This window comes from Delphinapterus leucas, chromosome 10 (assembly GCF_059928025.1).
Source record: "Delphinapterus leucas isolate spDelLeu-1000000601 "Yukka" chromosome 10, BTC_Dleu_Yukka2, whole genome shotgun sequence".
In the NCBI taxonomy this organism is placed as follows: domain Eukaryota; kingdom Metazoa; phylum Chordata; class Mammalia; order Artiodactyla; family Monodontidae; genus Delphinapterus; species Delphinapterus leucas.
The window spans coordinates 25,879,442-25,900,593 of record NC_143138.1 but is presented as its reverse complement, the minus strand read 5'-3'; the positions used below and the strand labels follow the sequence as shown (position 1 = coordinate 25,900,593).

Below are 21,152 nucleotides of genomic sequence, written 5' to 3'. Positions count from 1 at the left end.
AGCTAGAAATGGAAGTGTTGGAGCTGCCCATGACCTCCGACTTGAAAGCCCGGCTGGTACCCAGACCAACAAGACAACCGAGGTGGAGGTTAGCCAGGATGCCTAAGAAACTGGGCCAGGTAAGTGGCCAAATGTGTTCTACCAAAGCCCTAATGCCATGGGACTGGGTGGAGAGGGAAGTCACAAGTGATAAAACCCAGGTTGAGATCCCCTCAAAGGACCTGGAGCTCCTGAAAATTTAAGAAAGCATGGTTTCACTGCTGGTGTTGGAGCCTACTTGTTAAAGCTGGAAAGGACACTGGGAGACCACCTTTTGTTTTTAGATGTTGGGGGTAGGAGTTTATTAATTTATTTTTGCTGTGTTGGGTCTTCATTTCTGTGCGAGGGCTTTCTCCAGTTGCGGCAAGCGGGGACCACTCTTCATCGCAGTGTGCGGGCCTCTCACTATCGCGGCCTCTCTTGTTGCGGAGCACAGGCTCCAGATGCGCAGGGTCAGTGGTTGTGGCTCACGGGCCTAGTTGCTCCGCGGCATGTGGGATCCTCCCAAACCAGGGCTCGAACCTGTGTCCCCTGCATTAGCAGGCAGATTCTCAACCACTGCGCCACCAGGGAAGCCCTGGGAGACCATCTTTGACTCTTACATTTTACAGATGAGAAAACTAAGCCAGGGGAAAGTAATTTGCAGAAGGTGACAGACACTACAAATTAATGCTAAGGCTGACACTAGAACCCCAGCACAATGATCCTTCCACCGGCTTATAACTGACTCTTGCCTTCAATGTACTTTATAATGGGGCATCATGGTAATCTCTTCCAGTCTTAAAACTGGGGCTTGGAAAAAATGGGATAAGGAGAACAGCTAGTGTTTCTCTCTCTCCTCCAACAGAAGTCCAGAGGGGACCAGTCTCCAGACAGAAACCAGCCTCAGAGAGAAACTTCGTCATCAGCTCCTGGGGTGTCTACAGTGCCCCCTAGAGCACAGGTAAGCCAGTGCGCCAGCTCCAGCCCAGAGCCTGACCCTCAGGTGCCACCTGACTGTTGTTGCCATGATTGCCACTGATATGGCAGCGAACAGGCGCCTGGCCAGTGAACTGGCCTGGGAATCAGCTGCCCGGCTGCAGGGCCACTGAGACCAGCACAATTCCCACATGGCCGTCCTGCTCCAAATGGTCCACCTACACCCAGCCCCAGGAGGCAGTAGCCATTCTTCAGGACAGAATGGGCTGAGGGTGATAACTAACTGCCTGAACCTACACTGGAACATTCTCTCTTTTCTTTTTTTCTTAAAAGATATAATTTTTATTTATTTTTGGCTGCGTTGGGTCTTCGTTGCTGCACGCGGGCTTTCTCTAGTTGTGGCGAGCGGGGGCTACTCTTCGTTGCAGTGCATGGGCTTCTCATTGCAGTGGCTTCTCTTGTTGCCGAGCACAGGCTCTAGGCGTGTGGGCTTCCATAGTTGTGGCGTGCGGGCTCAGTAGTTGTGACATGCGGGCTGTGGAGCGCGGGCTCAGTAGTTGTGGCACATGGGCTTAGTTGCTCCGCACATGTGGGATCTTCCCGGACCGGGGCTCGAACCCATGTCCTCTGCATTGGCAGGTGGATTCTTATCCACTGTGCCACCAGGGAAGTCCAGAACATTCTTAATTGTGTGATATTATGGTAAGCACTTTGTGTATGAATTTTTGTAGTCTTTGTAAGCATAGATACCGCCTATTTTAGGCCTTAAGGTCTCAAAGCATCCTTGGTGTCTTATTTAGGGTGATATAGTAAAGAGAGTAGAATACACAGATAACGCATATTGCTCACCTCCAACTACTAATCCATGGGGATAGGTGTTTTAGTGGATATTTTCAAACTCCCTGAAGGGAAGACAGTTACCTGTGATGCTCTATCACCAAATGATGGTAAAGCCATGGGAGAGTTTCTCTCTTTCTGTGCCTTTGACTGTCTCAACCTCTGCTCCATTGTTCAACTCCCCCCTCAGCCCAGGCCTCACTGAGGTCATGACCAGACCTCTAGGTAGGCACCTGCCTTCTGTGGTTCCAGAAGGTTGAGAATGGCAGGGACAGGAGAAGCAGGGCCCCTTCCCTCTTCCCTTCTCCTGCCACCCAGCTCCACCCAGGACCTGGGACTGATTCTGATCATCAGCCAGACTCTCTGAGGCTCCAGAGAACGCTGCTGGGTCTGCAGTGAGCAAGCACAGTGACATCATTTTCACACGGGAAGTGGGGCGGTGCCAGAGCTCCCTGATCTCAGTGGGGCTCGCTCATGTTACAGAGACAGAAGTCGAGGCCTGGAGAGATTCCAGGACCTTGGGGTACTAGGAGATGGGCTTCCCAGTTCAGAACTTGTCCAAGTTGAGGGTCCACCCAAAGCTTACCTTAATCTCAACAGACCCCCAACTACTATGTTCCCAGCAGTATTCTCTCGGCAGAGGGCAGGTGCAAGTGAAACATGGGCCTAAGGTGTGCTTCTACTCTCCCGATCCAAGCTTTGAGCGCCACCCTTCCTCACTGGTCACTGATTCCAGCTGTTTAGGGTTCTGGGGCCCCAAGACCAGCCTTCCTCTCACCTCAAGCCTGAAACAGCTCAGGCCTAGGCTTGTTCTTCTTCCTTCTGAGCCCCAGATTAGTAAATAAACACCTGCCGCATCTCAGCAGTGTCCCCTAAGCAAAAGAAAGGCTTCCTTCTCTGCCTTATTTTCATCGTTAATATTAAAAACAACCTATTACCATACCACCACCGCTCCCAACCGATAAACCTTAAAGGAGGTAAAAAGAGTAAGAAAACTCTTTTTAAGTTACACTTTTTAACTCCTAGAGCTTTCTCACTGTGGTATAGTCTTCACCCTGTAATCCTCCCCACACCCCACCACCCACTTTCCCACCCTCCCGCCACACACACCCACCCTCCAGTGAGGTTTTTCACTTCTAGGACGTTGTGTGAGGGAAGGAGAAAACTGGAAAAGGGGAGGGGCACGCGGTAAACACAGCAAAATCAAATTACAGCTGGGTCTGGGGGTTGTCCAGCGCCATTTCTAAAGATGGGGAAGCCGAGGCTCCTGTCCAGCTCTGCAGAACTCCAGCCCGCGGTTTGCCTCTCACTCTTGCAGCTCAGCATCAACTGGGTGGGCGACAGTGGGCCGGGAGGAGGGCTGCCTTCTGAAAACTGCTGGAAAGGGCAGGGCAGCCGCAGAAACTACCTCTCCCTGTAATCCCTCAGGTTAACCCAACCTGGAGAACGGGCAGCCCCATCGTCCAATGAACTACTGGGCTGCAGTCCTAGGACCAGCACGACATAAAGAATTACTGAAAGGGGCTTCCCTGGTGGCGCAGTGGTTGAGAGTCCACCTGCCGATGCAGGGGACACGGGTTCATGCCCCTGTCTGGGAAGATCCCACATGCCACGGAGCGGCTGGGCCCGTGAGCCATGGCCGCTGAGCCTGCGCGTCCGGAGCCTGTGCTCCGCAACCGGAGAGGCCACAACAGTGAGAGGCCCGCGTACCGCAAAAAAAGAAATGAATTACTGAAAGGCACTGACAGCTGTTCAGATAGTTCTTTTACGTGTGCTTCCAGTAGCCCCAGCACACATCGGGACCTCTCCATGACCTCCTAGGTCAAGCCACCTTTTCTGGAGGTGCCAAAAGGTAGCACAGATGGCAACCCTGATGTCATGGAAGGCACACACAAGCCCTAGATCTACCCACACGGTCATAGGCACCGGGGAAGCCAGCCAATACGGTCCAACAGCTGCTTTCTGCGGCACAGAGAGCGACAATTTCATGTGGGCGGGCTCCATTTGAAGCTGGGGGGCCAGCTTTTTGCAGATGCAGTAAAATGTCTCCTGAGACATCCGGAAGGCTTGCTTCCATCTGTGGGGCTTAGTCTACACACTCAGAGGTCCTGCCAAAGATGAGGCAGTGTGGTCCTGGGGGCTCTTCTTCCAAGGAGGTAGGATACAGTGGCTCTATAAGCAGGGCGTGGATGACCACGGATGGAGGATGGCTTGATTCAGTTGGGTCAGAGCAGCCACCTGTCAGCCTCCCCACTGTCAGCCACAGTGTGGCAGCCATGCAGCCACTCCCCAGCTGGATCACCGAGTGTGCTTGGGAGTTATGGCCATCGCTGAGCTGAGCTGAGCAGCGGTGTGTGGGTGTGTATGCTTTTCCTCATGATGGTCAGTGACATTCTTCTCCCCCAGGTGGGTGTGGGCACCAGGGAGCTCAAGGCTGAGTTAGCTGATGAATATCAGGCCTGCCATTATGAACCTGCTAAGGGTGTGAATGTAACTACATCTGTGTAAACCACACATCTGCATCCTCTGCCCATTTTCTTACAGACTCAGCAATACAAGAGCCAGGATAAAATGGCTCAGAGCAAATAAAACTAGGTTCTTAGTGGGGATTTCAGACTGTCTTTTCTTCACAGACTTCCTCTCCTTAATGACTCCTTCTAAAGGACTTTAAATTTCACCAGGCCTTCTGACTCTCTTCTCCAAGCAAACACATTGGTGAAATTCTATGGAAAGCCCCCTCCCACACACTAAAATCAAACAGTGCCCTGAAAAACCAGACTATTTCACAGGTTTTACTTGCCCTGATCATGCAGTGCTCCCACAAGAAAACACATGAAAAGATAGTACTTTTTTTGGACAAAAAGACAAGATCATTTTCAATCTCAGGTTCCTGGCTTTTAGTTAAAATTTTAACTCTGGATTTTGACTTCATTATTATGAAGAAGGGCCTGCTTCACAGGAATGCAGAAAAAGGACAGATGAATTATTCCTTAGAGCCTTCAGGATGAACCACCACAAGGAAGAACAGACTTTAATATTAGCACGGGCTATTTCTAGATCTGAGAGTTCTGGCATTGCCAACTCACATGGAATGCCCTTATGAGCTCCTAGAGCTGGAGCTAAGAGGCTGCAAAGGACTTCTGCTCACACCACTGCAGTGCCTTTCCTGATACTTTTCCTCCTAATGAAAATCGACTTCCATAATATTATGTGTCCTTTAGGCTGCTCTTTCTCTAAGAGCTAGTGTCCATCCTAGACAGGACTAGGAGTCAGAAGATGATGCATTTGTATCCTAGCTCTATAGGCTGTGTGATCTTAGGAAAGTTACCATCCCTCTCTGTTTTTCAAGTGAAAACAAATAGGTTAACTCACCTAACCCTAAAGTTCCTTGCTGCGCTAACATCCTCAGGTTCGTTTCAAAGTCCAGATCCCACACGATGCCAGCTGAGAAGGTGGCTGAAATTCTACATCTCAGAGCTTGTCTCCAGGTAGCTTAATAAATATGGTAAACATGATTAACTGAACAGTGCATTCCACAAATATTTATTGAGCCTTATTATGTTTAAGAAATTACAATAGGCACAGAGGATAAAGTGAAATAGCCATCATAGATACTAAATTTCATGTTGGTTATTGGATCAGCAGCTTGGAGAAGGAATATGCAGTATTTAGTCATCCTCTTCTATGTAGCTGTTTGTAACTGAAAAGTCGCTTGCTGTTAATTTTTGACTTGGGCAGGACTGAATATTCTGGCACTTAAGTCTTTAATGATTTAGATGATTCCTTTTATGAAGTAATTAAACATATTTCCTAAAACTCTGTCTGGGGAAGAGTTTATTGGTCACTGTCACAACCTTGGAGCTGACTGTAGTCTCATTGTAATAGCATATGCCCTGCCCAACTGTCAGGAAAATTACTCTCACTAAACTTTTGGCATCTTCCACTTGGAAATGACAATGTAGCTAACCCCCACTGATCAAGAGGAAACGTGAGTTTCTCTTCCGCTTTCTTTGCCTTATGATTTCCTTTGGTGTGAGACGTCTTCATGACCCATCTTCCGCAATACCTCCTCCTAACGTGTTCACAACTCCGGGCTTCCTCCTTATCATCCTAGATGTCAGGGCTTTTCACAAATCATTTAAACTTCCTCTGGGCAGTCCCAGACTGATCTCACTAGACCCTATGAGGAGAGATGGAGGTGAAGGGGAGTTTCCAGCTAATTTTCTCCCTATCCCATTGCCTACATACGAAGCAAGTGCTGCTGCTGCAGCTGCTAATAAGCCGCTTTCTACTAATTGGTTGGTGAAAAGAGAAAGGAAAATGAAGGTTCCTACCTGGCCCCGCCCCACACCTTAAAAAAAAAAAATGGATGAAGACAGTTTAAGAACTTTATTTTCCCATTTAGGTTCGAAACTTCTCTCACAGAAGCTGGTCCCCAGATCCCCTTTCTCAAATCCCTCCGTTCTGCCAAAGGTTTCCTTTCCCTCCCCATACCCCACCGCCCACAGTTTCTAAAGGAAAAGGTGTTTTATTAAACTTGAAAACCTGCACTACGTCTTTGCAATGCAGGTGCCACCGATGAACAGAAAAGACTGACCTAAAATGCCTCGCTTTCCCTCCTCCCTGGTTCACCTCGAGAGGGACTTAATGTTCACCGAACTTGAACTTCAGCCTCCAAGCGGAGGCAGGTAAGAACCCACGGTCCTCGCCCCGTCCACAGCGCCCCCATCCCCAAGCCACTGGAAGCCAGTGGTCCGAGAGGTGTCCACCCGCAGCCCGCACCCACCCTGCAGCCCAAACTGCCCACCAACCCGCTCCTCCTCCTCCCCCCGCCCCACCACCGCCCGCTTCTCCTCCTCCCCCCCCACCATACCCCTCACCCCGCTCCTCCTCCTCGGCTCGGACCCACGCCCCCCACTCCTCCTCCTCCCCCCGCCCACCACCCCCCACCCCCGGCTCCTCCTCCTCCCCCCCGCCCCCCCCCGCCCCCTCCTCCTCCCCCCTGGCCCCCCCCCGCCCTCTGCTCCTCCTCCTCCCCGACCCCGATACTCCTCCTCCCCCAGCCCCCCCACCCACCCCTCGCTCCTCCTCCGCCCCCGCCCCCCACCCCTCGCTCCTCCTCCGCCCCCCGCCCCCCACCCCCCGCTCCTCCTCCCCCTCCCGCCACCTACCCATGCTCCTCCTCCCCCTGCCCCCGCACCCCCCGCTCCTCCTCCCCCAGCCCCCCCACGCCCCAATCCACCTCCTCCCCCCGCCCCCCGACTTCCGCTCCTCCTCCTGCCCCAGCCCCCCACACCCCACTGCTCCTTCACCTCCCGCCCCCCACCCCCCACTCCTCCTCCTAATCCCGCCACCCCAACCCCCACTCCTCCTCCTCCCCCCACTCCCCAGCCCCTGCTGCTCCTTCTCCCCGCCCCCCACCCCCTGCTCCTCCTCCTCCCCCCACACTCCACCCCCTGCTCCTCCTCCCCCGCACCCCCACTCCTCCTCCTCCCCCCCGCCCCCACCCTCCGCTCCTCCACTTCCCACCCCGCCCCCCACCCCCCACTCCTCCTCCCCTAGCCCCCACCCCCCGCTACCTCGCACCCCCGCCCCCCGCTCCTTCTCCCCCCGCCCCCCGCCCCCCTCCCCCGGCCCCCCCCACCCCCCCGCTCCTCCTCCTCCCCCCGCCCCCCACCCCCCGCTCCTCCTCCTCCCCCCGCCCCCCCTCCCCGGCTCCTCCTCCTCCCCCACTCCCCCGCTCCTCCTCCTCCCTGCGCCCCCCACCCCCTGCTCCTCCTCCTCCCGCTCCTCCTCCCCCTGCCCCTCCACCCTCCGCTCCTCCACCTCCCACCCCGCCCTCCACCCCCCACTCCTCCTCCACCTCCCCCACCCCCCACCCCCGCTCCTTCTCTTCCCCCTGGCTCCCTGCTCCTCCTCCTCCCCCCACCCCCTGCTCCTCCTCCTCCCCCAGCCCCCCACCCCTCGCTCCTACTCCTAATCCCGCCCCCCACCCCCTGCTCCCCCGCCCCCACCCCTGCTCCTCCTCCTCCCCCCACACCCCACCCTCTGCTCCTCCACCTCCCACCCCGCCCCCCACCCCCCACTCCTCCTCCTCTCCCAGCCCTCACCCCCCGCTACCCCGCCCCCGCCCCCACCCCCGCTCCTCCTCCTCCCCCTGCCCCCTACTCCCCCGCTCCTCCTCCTCCCCCCTCCCCCGCCCTCCGCCAATCCTCCTCCCACCACCCCCCAACCCCCAACCCCCTCCTCCTCCCACCGCCCCCCACCCCCCACCCCCCATCCCCCCGCCCCGATCTACGTCCTCCCCCCGCCCCCCCCGCCCTCCACTCCTCCTCCTATTCCCGCCCCCCACCCCCCACTCCTCCTCCTCCCCCCGCCCCCCACCCCCCACTCCTCCTCCCCCAGCCCCCCACCCCCCCGCTACCCGCACCCCCGCACCCCGCTCCTCCTCCTCCCCCCGTACCCCCACCCCCGCTCCTCCACCTCCCACCCCGCCCCCTGCCCCCCGCTCCTCCTCTGCCCCCCGCCCTGTGCTCCTCCTCCCCCCGCCCCCCGCCCCCACTCCTCCCACTCCCCCCGACCCCCGCCCCCACTCCTCCTCCTCCCCACACCCCCACACCCTGCTCCTTCTCCTCCCTCCGCCCCCCACTCCTCCTCCCCCCCAGCCCCCACCGACCGCTCCTCCTCCTCCCCCCACCCCCATCCCCCGCTCCTCCTCCCTCCCCCTCCACGCCCCGCCACCCCTCGCCTCGCTATCTCCGACCCTCCTCAGGTTCTCTTCTCTCCCTCTCATTCTTCGTTTACCTCCTCGCTTCCAACAGGCCTACCTGAGTCACTTTTTTAAAGTTTCTTTTTTTAATTTACAGTTAACGGGAAGGTTTCAAAAGGAGTCAGAGGAACCCCCTCCTGCCGTTTACCTAAATTCGCCAATTGTCTCCTTTTGCCCCATTTGCTGGCCTTTACCCTCAGTAGTAGGGGCCCTCTCTCCCCGACCAGGCCACCCGGAGGTCTGTCCTGGCCACCCACTGAGGGCCCTGCAATTCCAGGGATGGGAAGTTGACTTTGACGTTAAAGAAGTTAAAGAACAGCAAAACCCTCCTCAGGAGGGAACAGATGACTTCGAGTACCTTCTTAGACCTCGAAACCCTGGGCCGCTGACTTTGCCGCTATTCACACTTGAAGTGAGTTTATCAGCTTTTCTCCAGTCAGACTCTTAGCTGAAAGCAGATCCTCGTGCAAAGAAGAGTTGATCCTCAGAGACAGGTCCAGGGCGAGGGTGTCGCCCGTCAGGGACCACCTGAATTGGATTCTGCAGTTTGGGAACTTGGCGCTCACCAAGGGAAAGCTAGAATGAGAAAAGTAGAGAACAGGGAGAGGAGAGAGAAAGAAATAAGTTCTCCAAGGAAAGAACAAACCAAGACCTAAACAAAACAACCTACACGTTCTGGCTTCCCACTTCCTATCTTTGCAGTAAAGGTTTCCCTGAGCGACTACAAAACAAAATTCACGTAAGTGATAGTCCTTCGTGCAAAGAAGTCGGCCACCAGGGGACGTAGACTGTTGGAGAAACATAGGCTTAAATTCAACCTGTAACGACAAAATTACTCAGGCTTTGTCAGCACTGTTCTAGTTCTGTTGCTTCTACAAGCAGCTGTGTGGCTTCCAGAGTCCAGTGTAGACGACTGGGAGGCTGTCTGCACCTGGGACGTTGAACAGTCTCAGAGTCCAGGCTCATGGGCTGGTGGGCTCAGCCTGAAACCGCACACCTCGGTTGGGACTCGAACCCACAGTCTTCCAACTGAAACCACACAGCTTGTCTCAGGACTTCATGTCTCGGCACAGAAGGAACTCAGTGAGAGGCAAAGTGATAGGTAAGAAATAAATTTATTAATAACCTTTGTAAAGAGGTTGCAGGAAAATAGGGTGCAAGAGGATGGTCATGCCCCAGGTCTCAAATGAGTCCCTGGAACAGGCCGTCAAGTGAGGTCCTTGGCTTCAGGCAGGAAAGAGTTCAAGAGCAGAGCCACAGTAAAGTGAAATCAGAGATACACATTCTATAGACAGAATGTGGTCCTTCTCAAGGCGAGAGCGACCCCAAAGAAATACGGGATAGTTAGTCCATAGGCTAATGAGTAGGAGGATTATTCTAACTATTTGGGAGGGAGGGGTAGAGATTTCTAGGAACTGGATCACCACCCATTTTTTGGCCTTTTATGGTTGGCCTCAGAACCATCGTGGTGCCTGTGGGTGTGTCATTTAGCATGTTAATATATTACGAGTGTATAATGAGGCTCAAGGTCTACTGGAAGTTGAATCTTGCCACCATCTTGGGCCTAATGGGTTCAAACCACTTTATGTCATATCCTCAATAGCTATGTCATTCTTTTAAAGGTTGTGCCCTGCCCTCTTACCTCCTGTCTCCAACATGCCTGTAGACTTGTTTTCTTTTAATTTTTTTTTTTGCGGAACGCGGGCCTCTCACTGTCGTGGCCTCTCCCGTTGCGGAGCACAGGCTCTGGACGCGCAGGCTCAGTGGCCATGGCTCACGGGCCCAGCCGCTCCGCGGCATGTGGGATCTTCCTGGACCGGGGCACGAACCCGTGTCCCCTGCATCGGCAGGCGGACTCTCAACCACTGCGCCACCAGGGAAGCCCATCTTTTAATTTTTAAAAATTAGTTGCTAACCTTAAAATATTAGATTTCTTATAAAAATCTAGATGTTCAACTTTGGGGGGAAAGAAAGATTCATTCTTTCCATCAACACTGGACCTTTATTCCCCACATATTAGCAAAAGACAGTTATTAGATATGTTAGATGCAGTCCTTACTGCATCTGCAGCCAGATGCACACATTGCTTCCTGCCAGGTCTCTGCGAGCATTTGAGTGTGGGCCTCTGCCCTACTCCTCTGCTCCCTGGGAACACTCCTCCCCAGAAGGCTGACCTTCATCTTCTGCACTTAGCCTACTCTCATACCTCCCAGGGACTCTTTGGTACCTTGACCTGCCTCTCCCAAATCATGAGAAAATATTTTGGGAAGCCAGGTTGAAGCCATCAGTTGATATAAAATGTATGGAAACTGAGTGATGAGAAAAGGAAGTGAATATGGTCATAGACAGTTAAACAAATTTTACTTCATCAACATAGACGAAAAGGAGTTGATAAAAGACTATCAGACGACATATGAGAGGATATGGTTGTGATTAACATTGGTATCCTGTGCTTCATTCTTTCCCTCTTCTAGTCCCATGACTTTTAACAGTTTATTGAAAATAATAATAATTACAGCTCTATTTATTGACTATTTACCATACACAAGGAACCGTGAGGTTAGTGCTGTTCATATCCCCATTTTGTGGATGAGGAAGCTGATGCCTAGAGAGGTCAAGTTCCTTTCATATGTCACAAAGCTAGTGAGCACTGGTGGAGCTGGGATTTGAACGTGGGGTGTGATTCCAGATTGGGAGCTCTGGTGTCTGTGCCTTGGAACATCCGGAGGTCAGGGAACTGAGTCTGCCTTTTTGTATCTCTCCAGAGAGATATAGATGCTCAGAAACTATTAAATGATAGGAAGTAAGGAAAGGAGAAATGGGGGTGGGGGGGAGAGAAAAGGAGAAAGAAAGAAAAGAAAAATGGTGGTGAGAGGGATAGAGTTATCTTTAGGAATATGTAAAGCTGCCCTCATTCTGATTGATTACCTGGTAAATACCTACTCTTATTTCCAGTCCTAATCTCAGTGGTTCCTCCTCTATGAATCCTTTTCTGACTCAGATGTTAAGTGGCTGCAGTGCTGCACCTAGTTCATGCCTCCATTGTTGCACTTTTCGTGATCACTGTAAATTTACATACCTGTGTTGACTGAAGAAAAACACAACCTAAGAGTTTCAAGTTAAGTTTTAGTCAGGGACCTGACTGAGGACTATAGCCTGGGAGACAGCCTCTCAGATACTCTGAGGATCTGCTCCAAAGAGGTGAGGGAGGAGCCTGGATATACAGTTTTTGTTGAAAAAAGAAAAAAAAAAAGCATCAAAAGATCACTGCTAAATACAAAAAAACAGAAATCTCAAATTAATGATTTTAGTGCTTTTCTACATATGGGAAGATGCAAGAGCCTGGGCTCATTGAAATTATTCCTTTGATATTCATCTTAACTTTGTAGGGCCAGTATCCTGTTTTTCTCCATGCTGAATTCCCTAAAGGACACACCCTCAGGGTCAGCTGCAGTGGCTGATGGCTTGATTGTGGGCAACATTCATTGTTTACTGGAATGGCAGGCAACATTCCCTTTCCACACCTCTCTCCCATGCTAGGCTCTGAGCTCTTTGAAGGTAGTGTCTCTCTGGCTGCTGCCTAGTACTTAGTATGGGCACAAAATCTGTAAATCAATGAATGGCCTTTTATGGGGCATGATCACATATTAACAAGTAATACCCTTCTATCCTCTTACTACTCAGCACCTGCTTTTTGTATGGTTTGAAGTGAAATTTGGGAAGCCTACAGAGGAGTAATGATGGTCGCCTCCATTTTATATTTGTGCATTCGGAACCCACAAAGAGAGAATAGGAAGGAAAAATAGGAAGAGGGATACAAGGCCAAGGAAGCTTCAAAGCTGTATATGCCACAACTTCTACAGGCAGCCTGTTTATTCATTCCACAACTATTAAGCACCTACTGTGTAGTGATGCTGTGCTTGGCAGTCAGATACAGCTGTAAGCAAAACAGTCAAGATTTCTTTTCTCATAAAGCATAAATGCTATGGGGGGAAAAGAAATAATAAACAAGTAATTAAACACATACATAAGATTTTTTTAAAATAGTAGGTTCTATGAAAGAAATAAAGCAGGGAGGTGGAGCAGAGTGAGCAGGCTGGGCACTCTAGGATGGGGGATCAGGGAAGCCTCCCCTGTGGAGGTGACCTTTAAGTTGAGACCTGAATAATGAGATGGAGCTAGACCTGAGTATCTGTGGAGAAGAGTGTTTTGTGCAAAGGGAGCAGCAAGTGCAAAAACACTGATTAGCAGGTATACTATTTTTATTTTTACTTTTTGGGGCCACGCCACGTGGCTTGCAAGATCTTAGTTCCCTGACCAGGGATTGAAGCCAGACCATGGCATTGAAAGCACCAAGTCCTAACCACTGGAACAACAGGGAATTCCCTGTTTTTAAATACAAGCAATATGATCCCTGATATTCAGGCCATTTATAATGTAGCTATGCATCTTATCTAACTAACCTGGTTATCTCTTCTCTCATTAGCCATTCCTCCCTTTAAAAGACCTAGTGCCCTCCCCCACATCCAAAATTCATCCATGTCTCTGATTTTTTTTTCACTCTTCTTTCTTCTGAAATATTCTTTTCTCTCCTTTGTCCTTCAAGGTTTACTTAAAATTCCATCTCCATTAAAAATTATTTTTCACATGGAGCTATTCAGTACCTTGATTGTGGTGGTGGATAGGCAATACTGCATGGGTGATAAAATTGTATAGATTTTAATACACACACACACACACACACACAAATGAGTACAAGTAAAACTGGGGAAATGAGAATCAGATCAGCGGTGTCAATAATCTGATTGTAAAATAGTACTATAATTTTGCAAAATTTAACTACTGGGGGAAATTGGACAGTGTACAGAGGAGCTCTCTGTTTTATTTCTTACAACTGCATGTAAATCTACAATTGTCTCAATTTTTTAAAGTAGATAACCAAAAAATTATATGTTTCCTGGAAATGAGGAAATTTTAAATTCTTTATTAATTTGAAAAAAATTGATTTTCAATTTGCTATGAATCCATGTCCTCCAGTCTACACATTTCTAACTTGCTGATTATAATAAGCAAAAGACATTGTCTAAATAAAAACATACCAGTCTTTTACCCTATCAAAAAACCATTCCAGCAAGATTCATGTGGAATAATGTCTTCTCAGGGAAAACTTGCTGGCACCTAGTAATGATTTCCTTCCCCCTTTTGATGTCCACATATTGCCCTTCAAGAACTTTGGCCAGGACTGGCTCCTACAGTCTGAAGAATCAACTTTCTTCCCCTTTTCCCAAACTGGAACAGTGTGTACCCATCAACAGTCCTCTGGCACCCCTCCCTGGCTCCATAGTCCCTGGACACCTGCCAACAATCTTCTCATATATAAATTCTATTGGTACCCCAGCTGGAATTGGTCCAAGCTTGGAGACAGCTCATTTAAAGGCAGGCATGCATTCTCTTACAATATCCCATTCATTTCGTGCTTCAGTATCTTCCTACTGATATCTGTATGATGTGTATCCAACATCACAAAAGTTAGAGCAGGTAAGCTGGTGTTCTGAGGTGGGAGCCAGGAGGTGCTGGATGCAAATCCATATCCTGTCATTTTCTAGCAATACGATCTTGGGCTCAGTGATCCAATTCTCTGAGCTTCAGTTTGCCCATTTGTAAAATAGAACTAATAATAGCTGCTATTATTATTAGGTTGTCAGATAACAGTGAAGAATGAATGAGAAAGTATTTGTAAGAATGGATAGCAACAACAAAGCAGATGAGGTGAATATATCTGCTTCCTCATCAATGTGTGAATTTATGTGAATTCATGGGACTTCAGAGCTGGAAGGTTCTGGAGAAATTGCCCAGACCTTCCTCCCACTCAGTGAGACCAGTATTCATGAAACATTTCAGCATTAAACGGCTGCTTTCCATCACCCATTACCATCACAACTTATGCACTTGAGCAACATATCTGTACCTTCCGTGCTCCATCAAAACCTGGAAAAGCCCTTTTCTCTGGTCCAGGTACTCTAAATTCTCTACCTCGTTAATTCTTACAAAAATCCTATAATGCACGCCCACTTATCTCCATTTTACAGCCATGGAAACTGAGGCCTAGAGATGTTAGGTAACTTCTCCAAGGTTACATGGTTAGTAAATGGGGTTCAGTCCAGGTCTGTCTGACTCTGAAGCCCTTGCCCTTTTCTGCACTATTACACTGCTTTAGGAGAAAAAAAAATTATTTTTTTCAAGTCTTGTCCCTCTTTTAGGTATATACTTTTGCTATAAACTGGATGATGTCCCCCCCAATTTCTTTTGTTGAAGCTTTAACCCACAATATGATAGTATTTAGAGATGGGCCTTTGGGTGGTATTTAGGGTTAGATGAGGTCATGAGGGTGGGGCCCTCACAATAGGATTAATGCCCTTATAAGAAGAGGCACAGAGATTGGTTCAAGATGACGGAGTAGAAGGAAGTGTGCTCACTCCCTCTTGCAAGAGCACCAGAATCACAACTAACTGATGAACAATCATCGACAGGAAGACACTGGAACTCACCAAAAAAGATACCCCACATCCAAAGACAAAGGAGAAGCTACCATGAGACGGTAGGAGGGGCACAATCACAATAAAATCAAATCCCATAACTGCTGGGTGGGTGGCTCACAAACTGGAGAACAATTATACCACAAAAGTCCACCCACTGGAGTGAAGGTTCTGAGCCCCACGTCAGGCTTCCCAACCTGGGGGTCCGGCAACGGGAGGAGGAATTCCTAGAGAATCAGACTTTGAAGGCTAGTGGGACTTGATTGTAGGACTTCAACAGGATTGGGGGAAACAGAGACTCCATTCTTGGAGGGCACACACAAAGTAGTGTGTGCATCGGGACCCAGGGTAAGGAGCAGTGACCCCATAGGAGACAGAACCAGACCTACCTGCTAGTGTTGGAGGGTCTGCTGCAGAGGCGGGGGGTGGCTGTGGCTCATTATGAGGACAAGGACACTGGCAGCAGAAGTTCTGGGAAGTACTCCTTGGCGTGAGCCCTCCCAGAGTCCGCCATTAGCCCCACCAAAGAGCCAGGTAGGCTCCAGTGCTGGGTCGCTTCAGGCCAAACAACCAACAGGGAGGGAACCCAGCCCCACCCATCAGCAGACAAGCAGATTAAAGTTATATTGAGCTCTGCCCACCAGAGCAACACCCAGCTCTACCCACCACCAGTCCCTCCCATCAGGAAACTTGCACAAGCCTCTTAAGATAGACTCATCCACCAGAGGGCAGACAGCAGAAGCAAGAAGAACTGCAGTCCTGCAGCCTGTGGAACAAAAACCACATTCACAGAAAGGTAGACAAGATGAAAAGGCAGAGGCTGTGTACCAGATGAAGGAACAAGATAAAACTCCACAAAAACAACTAAATGAGTGGAGATAGGAAACCTTCCAGAAAAAGAATTCAGAATAATGATAGTGAAGATAATCTAGGACCTTCAAAAAAGAATGGAGGCAAAGATCAAGAAGATGCAATAAATGTTTAACAAAGGCCTAAAAGAATTAAAGAACAAACACCTAGAAGAATTAAAGAACAAACAAACAGATGAACAATACAATAACTGAAATGAAAACTACACTAGAAGGAATCAATAGCAGAATAAGTGAGGCAGAAGAACGGATAAGTGACCTGGAAGACAGAATGGTGGAATTCACTGCTTCAGAACAAAGAAAAAAGAATGAAAAGTAATGAAGACAGCCTAAGAGACCTCTGGGACAACATTAAACACAACAACATTCACATTATAGGGGTCCCAGAAGGAGAAGAGAGAGAAAGTACCCAAGAAAATATTTGAAGAGATTATAGTTGAAAACTTCCCTAACATGGGCAAGGAAATAGCCACCCAAGTCCAGGAAGTGCAGAGAGTCCCAGGCAGGATAAACCCAAGGAGAAACATGCTGAGACACATAGTAATCAAATTGAGAAAAATTAAAGACAAAGAAGAATTATTGAAAGCAACAAGGGAAAAACGACAAATAACATACAAGGGAACTCCCATAAGGTTAACAGCTGATTTCTCAGCAGAAACTCTACAAGCCAGAAGGGAGTGGCATGATATACTTAAAGTGATGAAAGGGAAGAAACTACAACCAAGATTACTCTACCAGGCAAGGATCTCATTCAGATTCGATTGGGAAATCAAAAGCTTTACAGACAAGCAAAAGTTAAGAGAATTCAGCACCACCAAACGAGCTCTACAACAAATGCTAAAGGAACTTCTCTAAGTGGGAAACACAAGAGAAGAAAAGGACCTACAAAAACAAACCCAAAACAATTAAGAAAATGGTCATAGGAACATATATATCGATAATTACCTTAAACGTGAATGGATTAAATGCTCCAACCAAAAGACACAGGTTCGCTGAATGGATACAAAAACAAGACCCATATATATGCTGTCTACAAGAGACCCACTTCAGACCTAGGGACACATACAGACTGAAAGTGAGGGGATGGAAAAAGAGATTCCATGCAAATGGAAATCAAAAGAAAGCTGGAGTAGCAATACTCATATCAGATAAAATGGACTTTAAAATAAAGAATGTTACAAGAGACAAGGAAGGACACTATATAATGATCCAGGGATCAATCCAAGAAGAATATATAACAATTATAAATATATATGCACCCAACATAGGAGCACCCCAATACATAAGGCAACTGCTAACAGCTATAAAAGAGGAAACTGACAGTAACACAATAATAGTGGGGGACTTTAACACCTCATTTACACAAATGGACATATCATCCAAACAGAAAATTAATAAGGAAACACAAGCTTTAACACAATAGACCAGATAGATTTAATTGATATTTATAGGACATTCCATCCAAAAACAGCAGATTACACTTTCTTCTCAAGTGCACACAGAATATTCTCCAGAATGTTCTTCTTTGTGACCCAAGAAGATCACTTCTTGGGTCACAAAGCAAGCCTCAGTAAATTTAAGAAAACTGAAATCATATCAAGCATCTTTTCTGACCACAACACTATGAGATTAGAAATCAGTTACAGGGGAAAAAACGTAAAAAACACAAACACATGGAGGCTAAACAATACATTACTAAATAACCAAGAGATCACTGAAAAATCAAAGAGGAAATCAAAAAATACCTAGAGACCAATGACAACGAAACACAATGATCCAAAACCTATGGGATGCAGCAAAAGCAGTTCTAAGAGGGAAGTTTATAGCAATACAAGCCTACCTCAAGAAACAAGAAAAATCTCAAATAAACAATCTAACCTTACACCTAAAGGAACTAGGGAAAGAAGAACAAACAAAACCTAAAGTTAGTAGAAGGAAAGAAATCATAAAGATCAGAGCAGAAATAAACGGATTGGAAGAATGTTCTTGGATTGGAAGAATCAATATTGTGAAAATGACTATACTACCCAAAGCAATCTACAGATTCAATGAAATCCCTATCAAATAACCAATGGCATTTTTTACAGAACTAGAACAAAAAATCTTAAAATTTGTATGGAGACATAAAAGACCCCAAATAGCCAAAGCAGTCTTGAGGGGAAAAAATGGAGACACCCTGACTTCAGACTATACTACAAAGCTACAGTAATCAAGACAATATGGTACTGGCACAAAAACAGAAATATAGATCTATGGAACAGGATAGAAAGCCCAGAGATAAAGCCATGAACCTATGGTCAACTAATCTATGACAAAGGAGGCAAGGATATACAATAGAGAAAAGACAGCCTCTTCAATAAGTGGTGCTGGGGGAACTGGACAGCTACATGTAAAAGAATGAAATTAGGGCTTCCCTGGTGGCGCAGTGGTTGAGAGTCCGCCTGCCGATGCAGGGGACATGGGTTTGTGCCCCAGTGCAGGAAGATCCCACATGCCGCAGAGTGGCTGGGCCCGTGAGCCATGGCCGCTGGGCCTGCGCGTCTGGAGCCTGTGCTCCGCAACGGGAGAGGCCACAACAGTGAGAGGCCCGCGTACCGCAAAAAAAAAAAAAAAAAAGAATGAAATTAGACTACTCCCTAACACCATACACAAAAATAAACTCAAAATGGATTAGAGACCTAAATGTAAGACCGGACACTATAAAACTCTCAGAGAAAAACATAGGAAGAACACTCTTTGACATAAATCACAGCAAGATCTTTTTTGATCCACCTCCTAGAGTAATGGAAATAAAAACAAAAATAAACAAATGGGACCTAATGAAACTTAAAAGCTTTTGCAAAGCAAAGGAAACTACAAACAAGATGAAAAGACAACCCTCAGAAGGGGAGAAAATATTTGCAAATGAATCAACGGATAAAGGATTAATCTCCAAAATATATAAACAGCTCATGCCTCTCAATATTAAAAAAACAAACAACCCAATCCAAAGATGGGCAGAAGACCTAAATAGACATTTCTCCAAAGAAGATATACAGATTGCCAACAAACACATGAAAGGATGCTCAGCATCACTAATCATTAGAGAAATGCAAATCAAAACTACAATGAGGTATCACCTCACACCAGTCAGAATGGCCATCATCAGAAAATCTACAAACAACAAATGCTGGAGAGAGTGTGGAGAAAAGTGAACCCTCTTGCACTGTTGGTGGGAATGTAAATTGATACAGCCTCTATGGAGAACAGTATGGAGATTACTTAAAAAACGAAAAATAGAATTACCATATGACCCAGCAATCCCACTACTGGACATATACCCAGAGAAAACCATAATTCAAAAAGACACATGCACCCCAATGTTCACTGCAGCAATATTTACAGTAGTCAGGTTATGGAAGCAACCTAAATGCCCATCGACAGATGAATAGATAAAGAAGATGTGGTACACATATACAATGGAATATTACTCAGCCATAAAAAGGAATAAAATTGGGTCATTTGTAGAGATGTGGATGGTTCTAGAGACTGTCATACAAAGTGAAGTAAGTCAGAAGGAGAAAAACAAATATCATATATTAACGCATATATGTGGAACCTAGAAAAATGGTACAGATGAGCCAGTTTGCAGGGCAGAAATAAGAGACACAGATGTAGAGAACAAACGTATGGACACCAAGGAGGGAGAGTGGCGGGAGGCAGGGTGGGGTGGGGTGATAAATTGGGAGATTGGAATTGATATGTATAAAATTGATGACTAATAAGAACCTGCTGTATAAAAAAATTCAAAAATTCAAAAAAAAAGGAGAGGCACAAAAGAGCTCTCCCTCCCCCTCCCCTCCCCTCCCCCTCCCCTCCCCTCCCCCTCCCCTCCCCTCCCCTCCCCTCCCCCTCCCCTCCCCCTCCCCTCCCCTCCCCTCCCCCTCCCCCTCCCCTCCCCCTCCCCCTCCCCTCCCCTCCCCCTCCCCCTCCCCTCCCCTCCCCTCCCCCTCCCCCTCCCCTCCCCTCCCCTCCCCCTCCCCCTCCCCTCCCCTCCCCTCCCCCTCCCCCTCCCCTCCCCTCCCCTCCCCCTCCCCCTCCCCTCCCCTCCCCTCCCCCTCCCCCTCCCCTCCCCTCCCCCTCCCCTCCCCTCCCCCTCCCCCTCCCCTCCCCTCCCCCTTCCCTCCCCTCCCCCTTCCCCCGCCCCCTCCCCTCCCCCTCCCCTCCCCCTCCCCCTTCCCCCCGCCCCGTGTCCACAAAGAAGAGGTCCTGTGAACACTCAGCAAGATGGTGCTCACCTACAAGTCAAAAGTCAAGAAAGGAGGTCTCAGAATGAAGCTTACCTTTGCTGACACCTTGATCTTGGACTTCTCAGTGTCCAGAATGTAAGAGATAAATATCTGTTGTTTAAGTCACTCAGTCTGTGTATTTTGTTCTGGCACAGTCTGAACAGTCCAGACAGACTCAGACACTTTTGCTGCATTCATGCCCTCCTTTTTCAAACCTGACCTCAATTAAGAACTTGCATTTCAGCCTGTCAGTCTCTCGGCTCGCAGCTTCCTGTCCTTCCCATTGTCCATTGTATCTTCATGTTGGGTTGTGACTGTTCTCTTACCCTCTGGACACATCCTCCTGTTTAGTGTCTCTGGCCAGCTAATCAGACCTATGTTTTTTTTCCTGAATGGTTTGACGTTTGCCTTTATAAAATCTGTGTCTGGGGCTTCCCTGGTGGCGCAGTGGTTGGGGGTCCGCCTGCCGATGCAGGGGACGCGTGTTCGTGCCCCGGTCCGGGGGGATCCCGCGTGCCGCGGAGCGGCTGGGCCCGTGGGCCATGGCCGCTGGGCCTGCGCGTACGGAGCCTGTGCTCCGCGGCGGGAGGGGCCACAGCAGTGAGAGGCCCGCGTACCACCAAAAAAAAAAAAAAAAAAAAATCTGTGTCTGTTCTTGGGTACTCCAAACTTTAAAAAGACATGGTTACTTTTTACCAAGACTCTGAGTGCTTCCAGTTGACCTACTTATCTGCTTTGGGGTCCAAGTTGGGCCCAGATGAGCAGTGCCTCTTACTTCCTCTGTCTCCTGGGAGCTACAGCTGTAAGTCAGGCAAGTCACAGGTTACCTGACTCTGAGTGCTTCCAGTTGACCTACTTATCTGCTTTGGGGTCCAAGTTGGGCCCAGATGAGCAGTGCCTCTTACTTCCTCTGTCT

General features: G+C 48.8%; 1 long non-coding RNA gene across 1 annotated transcript; it reads left to right on the top strand.

Annotated features, from left to right (window-relative positions):
• Nucleotides 1–651: 651 nt before the first annotated feature.
• Nucleotides 652–19,790, top strand: LOC115801695 (uncharacterized). Its single transcript, XR_004022023.2, has 3 exons — nucleotides 652–982; nucleotides 6,364–6,482; nucleotides 8,661–19,790. It is a non-coding gene; the product is annotated as an uncharacterized LOC115801695 (long non-coding RNA).
• The last annotated feature ends 1,362 nt before the right edge of the window (nucleotides 19,791–21,152 follow it).